The 8,127-nt window shown below is 38.5% G+C and overlaps 1 pseudogene; it reads left to right on the top strand.

Moving 5' to 3' along the window:
• The first annotated feature begins 504 nt into the window (after positions 1-504).
• On the top strand, positions 505-1,441 carry LOC123786355 (olfactory receptor 4K13-like; annotated as a pseudogene).
• Positions 1,442-8,127: the final 6,686 nt, after the last annotated feature.

Genomic DNA, 8,127 nt, shown 5'->3' with positions numbered 1-8,127 from the left:
GAGGTCTTCGGATTCCAAGTTCACAATACAGTGGTGATTTCATGTGCTGTTTTTTATTTTTGTCTTTCAGAAACGTATATTCTGAATTCTCCTTGCTATTGGTACACTTCTCTGGGCCATTTCAGAAATCACTGGCTAACAAAATCACCCCCCAAAACTAGGGTGTGCTTTAAGTTCAGGTGCCCAGTCTAAGTATCAAAATTAGACACCGGGGGCGCCTGGGTGGCACAGCGGTTGGGCGTCTGCCTTCGGCTCAGGGCGTGATCCCGGCATTATGGGATCGAGCCCCACATCAGGCTCCTCTGCTGGGAGCCTGCCTTCTTCCTCTCCCACTCCCCCTGCTTGTGTTCCCTCTCTCGCTGGCTGTCTCTATCTCTGTCGAATAAATAAATAAAATCTTTAAAAAAAAAATTAGACACCGACATGAATCACCCTTTCTGTAACCACAACTTTCCTTCCCACGAGTCTCACTCATTTTGATTATGATGGGATAAAGTTGACAACATGGAAAGGGCAAGCCATTCGGTGGTGTCTGAGTTCATTTTGCTGGGACTTTCCAAATCTCAGAATCTTCAGGTTCTCTTCTTGCTAGGATTCTCTGTAGTCTATGCCGGGATTGTGTTAGGAAAACTCCTCATCTTGGTCACTGTGACCTTCGACTCATGCCTTCACACACCAATGTATTTTCTGCTTATCAATCTCTCCTGTATTGATATGAGCCTGGCTTTTTTTACTACCCCTAAGATGATTGTGGATTTCCAACGAAAACAGAAGACCATCTCTTGGTGGGGATGCTATTCTCAGATGTTCTTAATGCACCTCCTAGGTGGGAGTGAGATGATGTTGCTTGTAGCCATGGCAATAGACAGGTATGTTGCCATATGCAAACCCTCCATTACATGACCGTCATGAGCCCACGAGTGCTCGTTCGGCTGCTGTTATCCTCCTATGCGGTTGGATTTGTGCACTCGTCTAGTCAGATGGCTTTCATGTTGAACTTGCCTTTCTGTGGTCCCAGTGTGGTGGACAGTTTTTTTTGTGACCTTCCCCTTGTGATCAGACTTGCCTGCAAGGACACCTTGCTACAGCTGCTGGTCATTGCTGACAGTGGCCTCCTGTCCCTGGTCTGCTTCCTCCTCTTGCTTGTCTCCTACACGGTCATCATATACTCAGTCAGGCACCGTACGTACTGCCAGTGGTTCGGCCAAGGCCTTCTCCACTCTGTCAGCACACATCACTGTTGTGACTCTGTCCTTTGTCCCATGTGTCTTTATCTATATGGCTCTTCAGCTGATATTCTGTAGATAAAATTCTTTCTGTGTTTTATACGATTTTCACACCTCTCTTAAATCCTATTATTTATACATTAAGGAATCAAGAAGTAAAAGCAGCCATGAAGAAGATAAGGACTCGACATATAAATTCAAAACACACTTTGTAGAAGATGCTTCTGAAGAAATCATCTCTTGTGTGGACATTTTAAGGAGCAAACTTTGAAGCTATTTCACGTTCTGTAAAAGGAACCAGTAGGTGTTAACTGTTAAAGAGAACCCCCCCCTTTTTTTTTATCACTGTCAGTGGTTAAACACATGACATGTACAGTCTGGAAGACATGCATTTAAATCCTCTCTTCACTAGTCCTTCTCATGCAAATTTGAAAAAATGAATAAATTCTCTTCATCTACTTAGTTTATCTACAAAACTTCTTTATGTGTTTTTTTTTTAATTTTGGCATGTTTTTATCTTTACAGTTATTCTTACTACTTCTATTATGCTTGTAGTTATTAGTGCTGCTATTATATTTGTAGTTATTATTGGGAATCTATATGTAGAAAATGCACACAGATGATGCCTCACATAGCCATTTCGCTGAGTTACTGTTTGCTGCTAGAAAAGTACATTTTGTAGATAATCCCTAGTTAATGTGTATTAACTTTTAGATACTCTATGCCCCAGATACAGTGCCTCCAACCAAGCTTCACATATTTTGTGAGTCCACAGTGTGCCAGGAGGTATATCCAGGGTTTCAGGAAGCTTAGAGTCCTTGGATGGAAAGAGTGAACTAAATTTGCAAACATGTTGTGCCATGGACAGTACTATGTTACATGGTTAAAAGTCCAACACAACTTTATCAGTAATAACACTAATATTTGTCTCTTCCTTTTTTCTGAATCCATGGGTAAATTGATTCAGAGCCCACAGCGGGTAAGAGGTGATTGATACTCCTGAAAATCTACAGTCAATTCTTGGTAGCAGTATCAAGCTTTATTTTCATTTTTAAAATACAGTTTACAAATAGAAAATAATCAATCTCTTTATTATTTATTTATATTATTTTTTTGAGGAAGAGAGAACTCGGGTGTGCACAATTGGGGAGGGGCAGAGGGAGAGGGAGAGAGAGAATCTTTAAGCAGGCTCCACATCCAGTGCAAGCCTGATGCAGGCTCGATCTCACGACCTTGAGATCATGACCTGAGCTGAAATCAAGAGTCGGACATTTCACTACTGAGCCACACTGGTGCCCCAAGAATCACTGTCTTTAGTGTAGGATTCTGTGAGTCTTGAAAAATGCACAATCGTGTAACTGTCATAATGAGAATATAGTAGAATTTCATCAACCCTCAAATTCCTCTGTGTTCCTTTGTGGTCCACCTCTCTCTCTCTCCTATCTTCTGGCTCTGAAAAAAGTGATCTTTTTTTATACCTAGTTTGCCTTTCCTAGGCTGTCACATAAGTAGAATCATATAGTACGTAACCTTTTAAAAAAGTTTTTATTTAAATTCTAGTTAGTTAACATATAGTGTAATATTAGTTTCAGGTGTAAAACAGTGATTCAACACTTCCATATAACACCCAGTACTCATCACAGCAAGGGCCCTCCATAATCCCTATCACTCTTTAACCCACCCCCCAACCTCCCCCTGCTAACCATCAGTTAGTTCTCTATAGAAACGAATCTGTTTCTTTGTTTGCCTCTCTTTCTCTTTTTTTTTTCCCTTTGCCATTTGTTTTGTTTCTTAAATTTCACAATGAGTGAAATAATGGTATTTGTCTTTCTCTGACTGACTTAGTTTGCTTAGCATAATACTCTATCTCCATCCATGTCATTGCAAATGGTGAGAAGTCATTCTTTTTTATGGCTAATATTCATATATATATAAATTGTGTGTGTGTGTATATATATATACACACACACACACACACTCGCACAAACATATATTCTCCTTCTTCCTATTCATTCATCAGTCATTGGACACTTGGGCTGTTTCCATAATTTGGCTATTGTATATATATATATATATATATATATATATATATATATATATATATATATATATATATATATAGTGATTAACTATTTTTGTATTCTTTGGGTAAATACCTAGTAGTGCAATTGCTGGATCATAGGGCAGTTCTATTTTTAATTATTTGAAGAACCTCCATACTGCTTTCTAGAGTGGATGCACCAGTTTGCATTCCCACCAACAGTGCAAGAGGATTCCCCTTTCTCTACGTCCTCGCCTGCACCTATTATTTCTTGTATTGTTAATTGTAGCCATTCCGACAGGTGTGAGGTGGGATCTCTGTAGTTTTGATTTGCATTCCCCTGATGATGCGTGATATCGATCATCTTTTCATGAGTCTGTTGCCACCTGGATGTCTTCTTTGGAAAAATGTCTATTCTGCCATTTTGTAATTAGATTATTTGGGGATTTTTGTTGTTGAATTGTGTAAGTTCTTTATATATTTTGGATACTAACTCTTTATAAGTTATGTCATTTGCAAATATCCTCTCCCATTCTGTAAGTTGTCCTTTAGCTTGTTTATTGTTTTCTTTGCTGTGCAGAATAAGTAGCCTATGGCTTCTTTCACTCAGCATAAAGCCTTTGAGATTCATGCAATAGCAAGTTGTGTTTATCATTATAAATCTATGTTACATTTTAAGATCTATTAAGTATCCTCATTGCTATTCTTCCACAAATTGTCTTGAACCAGTTCAGTTATTCATTGATATTAACTGGAATGTTTTTATCAAATGACATGAATACTAAGTAATTATATAGGCATTAATTTTATACATTGATTTTGGCAGAAATATGATATTGACAATATTGGTCTTTTTAATCCTAGAATGTGGTTTATTTCTGCACTTATTCATGCCTTCTTTTGTGTCCCCCAGTAATGTTTTAAAACTTTCCTCAAAAAATACTGAAACTATTAAACTTATGAATTATTTAATTTTATTTTAATCTTTGTGAGGTCATTTTTGCTCATAACATTTTGATATTTCTGGAATGAAGGAAAGGTATATTTATGTATATATTTACTTGAAATTTTTAGTCAATTTTTTGGGCTTAGAATATGTTTCAGCTATGATAATCTTATGTACTCCTGCTATTTTTCAACATCTTATTTCATATTTTAGCCCATGACATGTCTAGGACTTGATACCATTTTGAAATTTGTCCTGAATGCTAAAGAACAAAATAGATGTATGTCACAAAAGGTCTGACACATCTGTACTCTAAGAAGGAGAATTACTGATTTTAATATGTTTCTACAATATGGTGAGTATTTTACACATTTTTATAACTATGACACATATTTGGGAGGCTAACAACCACAAATCCCACTTGGCTTATTTGACATGGAAATATTTGCTAATTTCATCGGAGCTATTATGAACATTTCCAAAGGGTAGAGAAATCTTTTATAACTGTGGAAGAAATCTAAGAAAATGAATCTAAAGTTGGTGTTAAAACTGAGCAAATCCTGGAAGAAGTTTACAAGAAGCTTGCCTGCCACCTAGTGGTGGCAATCTCCTGTGTTTCTCTTTCATGTTTTAACGAAAACCAGGAATTAGGAAGGAAGGTTTGTAAGAATGGTTGGCAATGGATATGCAGCCAATGCCTTCCAAAGAGCTGATTACCATCTCACCATTACCCAAAGTAGGCATTTTCACAGACAAATTTTAATGTTATTTTAAGGGCCTCCCATCCTCTAGTACCCATCTGCTAAGTCCAGAATTCCGGGGGATTTCACAACTCATTAAGTCACCATTAGGAGTTAGAGTAGTCTGTAAAAGGCAAGGCAGACTAGCACCTAGAAATCATCTGTATGTCAGAAGCATTGTTCATTATTTTTAAATCTATTACCTGCCATAGATTTAGAAAACTAAGTCTTTAACTTCCCTGAAAATATGGATGATCCTTCCAAATTTCAAGAGGAACTAAAAACATACATATTACTTCTCATCATTTTAATTTTCAAGGCTGAACCCTTTGCTCAGAATTGTTCTGCCAACTGATTTTACTTTGAGCAGAAGTGGTCAGATAGGTTGGTGTGCCTAAGGGAAATTAGGACTTGTTTGAGGCTACTAAAGAGAGAGTGGCCAGAAGCAATGTCTGTATCTAAAAGACAGTATTTGAAAAATGAATTAAGTAAATAATTAGGCTGTCTAGGGAAGTCTTTGAGTTACTCAGTCTTATGAGCGAGGTGCTGTTTTCATCCTCATTTTCTGTATGAGGGAACGGAGGCAGAAGGCTTTGATAACGTACTTAACAGCTAGAAGGGAAAGGAACAGATTCCAACTAGTCTGTTTTTAGAAGCCACGAACGTCTTTATAACTCAATGCTACCTCTAACAGTATTAACCAAATTCTGGAAACACATTTGTAAATTACGTCCTTTCCAAATCCAGAAATTGTTTAAAATATAACAGAGGGCTGGGAAGCTGACTCCATGGAAGATAACGCAAAGGCTAATTTATTGCTCTCATGCACTTGAGTCAAAGAAAAGTGATGTAGAAACTTTCAACTCTAAGAGTTACTCAAAGGAATTGGGTTTTAAAAATGACTACATATGGTGCACCTGGGTGGCTCAGTTGTTAAGCATCTGCCTTCAGCTCAGGCCATGATCCCGGGGTCCTGGGGATCAAGCCACGCATCGGGCTCCCTGCTCAGTGTGAAGCCTGCTTCTCTCTCTGCCACCCCCTTGCTTGTGTTCCCTCTCTTGCTGTGTCTCTCTCTGTCAAATAAATAAAATCTTTAAAATTTTTTTTAAAAATAAAAATTAAAAATGACTACATATAATAAAGAGGATGAAATTTATAAGTAGTGTTGATTGAAAAAGATAAACCAAAATAGTAAATGGTCTATATTTCTACCCATAGAAAGATTAAATAGAAGTGAAGTCTTTACCAAATTCAAACTCATCCTTGCACCTGATGTGCAGTAAGCCAAATTCTGAGACACTGTTTTTGAAGCAAAGAAAGCTTTATTTTGAAAAGGCAGCCCAAGGAGAAGGCAGGGAATCATTCTCAAAGCTGTCTTGCCCTGTTTGGCCTAGTCATAGCTTACATACATGAGAGGAGGGTAATGGGTTTCTTTTCTTTCTTTCTTTTTTTTATAATAATATTTTTTTATTATATTATGTTAGTCACCATACAGTACATCCCTGGTTCTTGATGTAAAGTTCCATGATTTACTTGCATATAACACCCAGTGCACCATGCAATACGTGCCCTCCTTAATACCCATCACCGGCCTATCCCAATCCCCCACCCCCTCCCCTCTGAAGCCCTCAGTTTGTTTCCCAGAGTCCATAGTCTCTCGTAGTTCATCCCCCTTCTGTTTAACCCCCCTTTTCTTCTTCCCTTTCTTCTCCTACTGATCTTCCTACTTCTTATGTTCCATAAATGAGTGAAACCATATGATAATTGTCTTTCTCTGCTTGACTTATTTCACTTAGCATAATCTCCTCCAGTCCCGTCCATGTTGCAGCAAATGTTGAGAAATCATCCTTTTTGATAGCTGAGTAATATTCCATTGTATATATAGACCACATCTTCTTAATCTAGTCATCTGGGTAATGGGTTTCTTGAAAACTTGGTGGGGTGTCCTTGAAACAATCTGGAGGTAGACATTCTTCTGGACAACGTGGCATTATTGGGAAACCTGGTATGATCAGATATGTCAAGACAAATGATACTTTTCAGCCCCCATAAGTTTCTATAATCAGTGGGTAAACAGGGAGTAGTGGTGAAAAAAAAAAGACAAAACTAATGATTGATTGTGCATGTTGATAAGAGGCGCATAAACTGTAATTAAGTAGGGAACAAAACAGGCCATGGAGCCAGGTTAATAATGCAACTATTGTTCTGCTTATGCTTTCAAAACAGGTCCAGGAACCAAGCGCCTGCCTCAAATCCCCATTCTTATTTTATGGTTCCTCAAACGTGGGGAATAGGGATAATGACTGCTCTAGCTGCTTCCTGCTAATCAGGGGCGAAGAGCGATAGCCAGGGAAGTGGAAGCGGGAAACCTGCCCTCAGAATTATTCTGGAGTGTCTGAGCACAGGGCTTGGACCTTGCTTTTGATGTTACTGTGTCTCCGGGAGACTGTTTCTCGTGTCTTCCTGAGGCGGCAGCAGCTAGCAGAGTAGCATGCTTTGCTATTTTTGTTTGTTGGTTGGTTTCTCTGTTTTCTGGACTTGACCCCATTTATTAGAAACCTTAAAAGCATTTCCTACCAATGCCCAAGTAGCCATCCCTAAAGCTACCTCTGCTTTTTGTAATTTCCTTTGACTCTCTGGGGCACTTTGCTAACAAAAGTCGTATTTATCTCGTTTAAGTTTCTGGTGCTTCAGGATCAATGTCAGCGTATTGATGATAAGCTTGAAGGAATCATTCAAGAAAAGATGAGGGGTCTTCTTGAAGCATCTAACTTGTCGAATCTTATTTAGAATCCTTTGTCTAGGTACTCCTGTTTTTACTCCTACCAGGATAGATCTTGGTATTTTGAAGTCTGGGGAGTCCTCCTGCATTTATATCTTGATTGGGGTCACATTTGGCACCTACTCTGGTGGCTCTGATGCCTCCGGCCTGGCAGGATTGCTTGGAGCCAGTAGATGAAGCCCGGCTAGTTCAAGTCAAAAGAATGGGGAAAAAATGGGAAACCTTAGTTGGGAGAGTCACAGACAGATATTCGAAGAAACCAGGAGAATTTAGGATATGGCCAGTGGTTTAGGTACACAACAAATATGCAAAGACAACCAGAATTAGAATTTAACATCCATGAAGGGGTGTTATTGAAATATATTTTTTTCTCTCTAAATTTACCCTCATTT

The sequence above is a fragment of the Ursus americanus genome, chromosome 4 (assembly GCF_024610735.1).
Source record: "Ursus americanus isolate L20-20 chromosome 4, mUrsAme1.1.p, whole genome shotgun sequence".
In the NCBI taxonomy this organism is placed as follows: Eukaryota; Metazoa; Chordata; class Mammalia; order Carnivora; family Ursidae; genus Ursus; species Ursus americanus.
The sequence above is the reverse complement of the archived record's forward strand: the minus strand, read 5'-3'. Positions and strand labels throughout refer to the sequence as shown.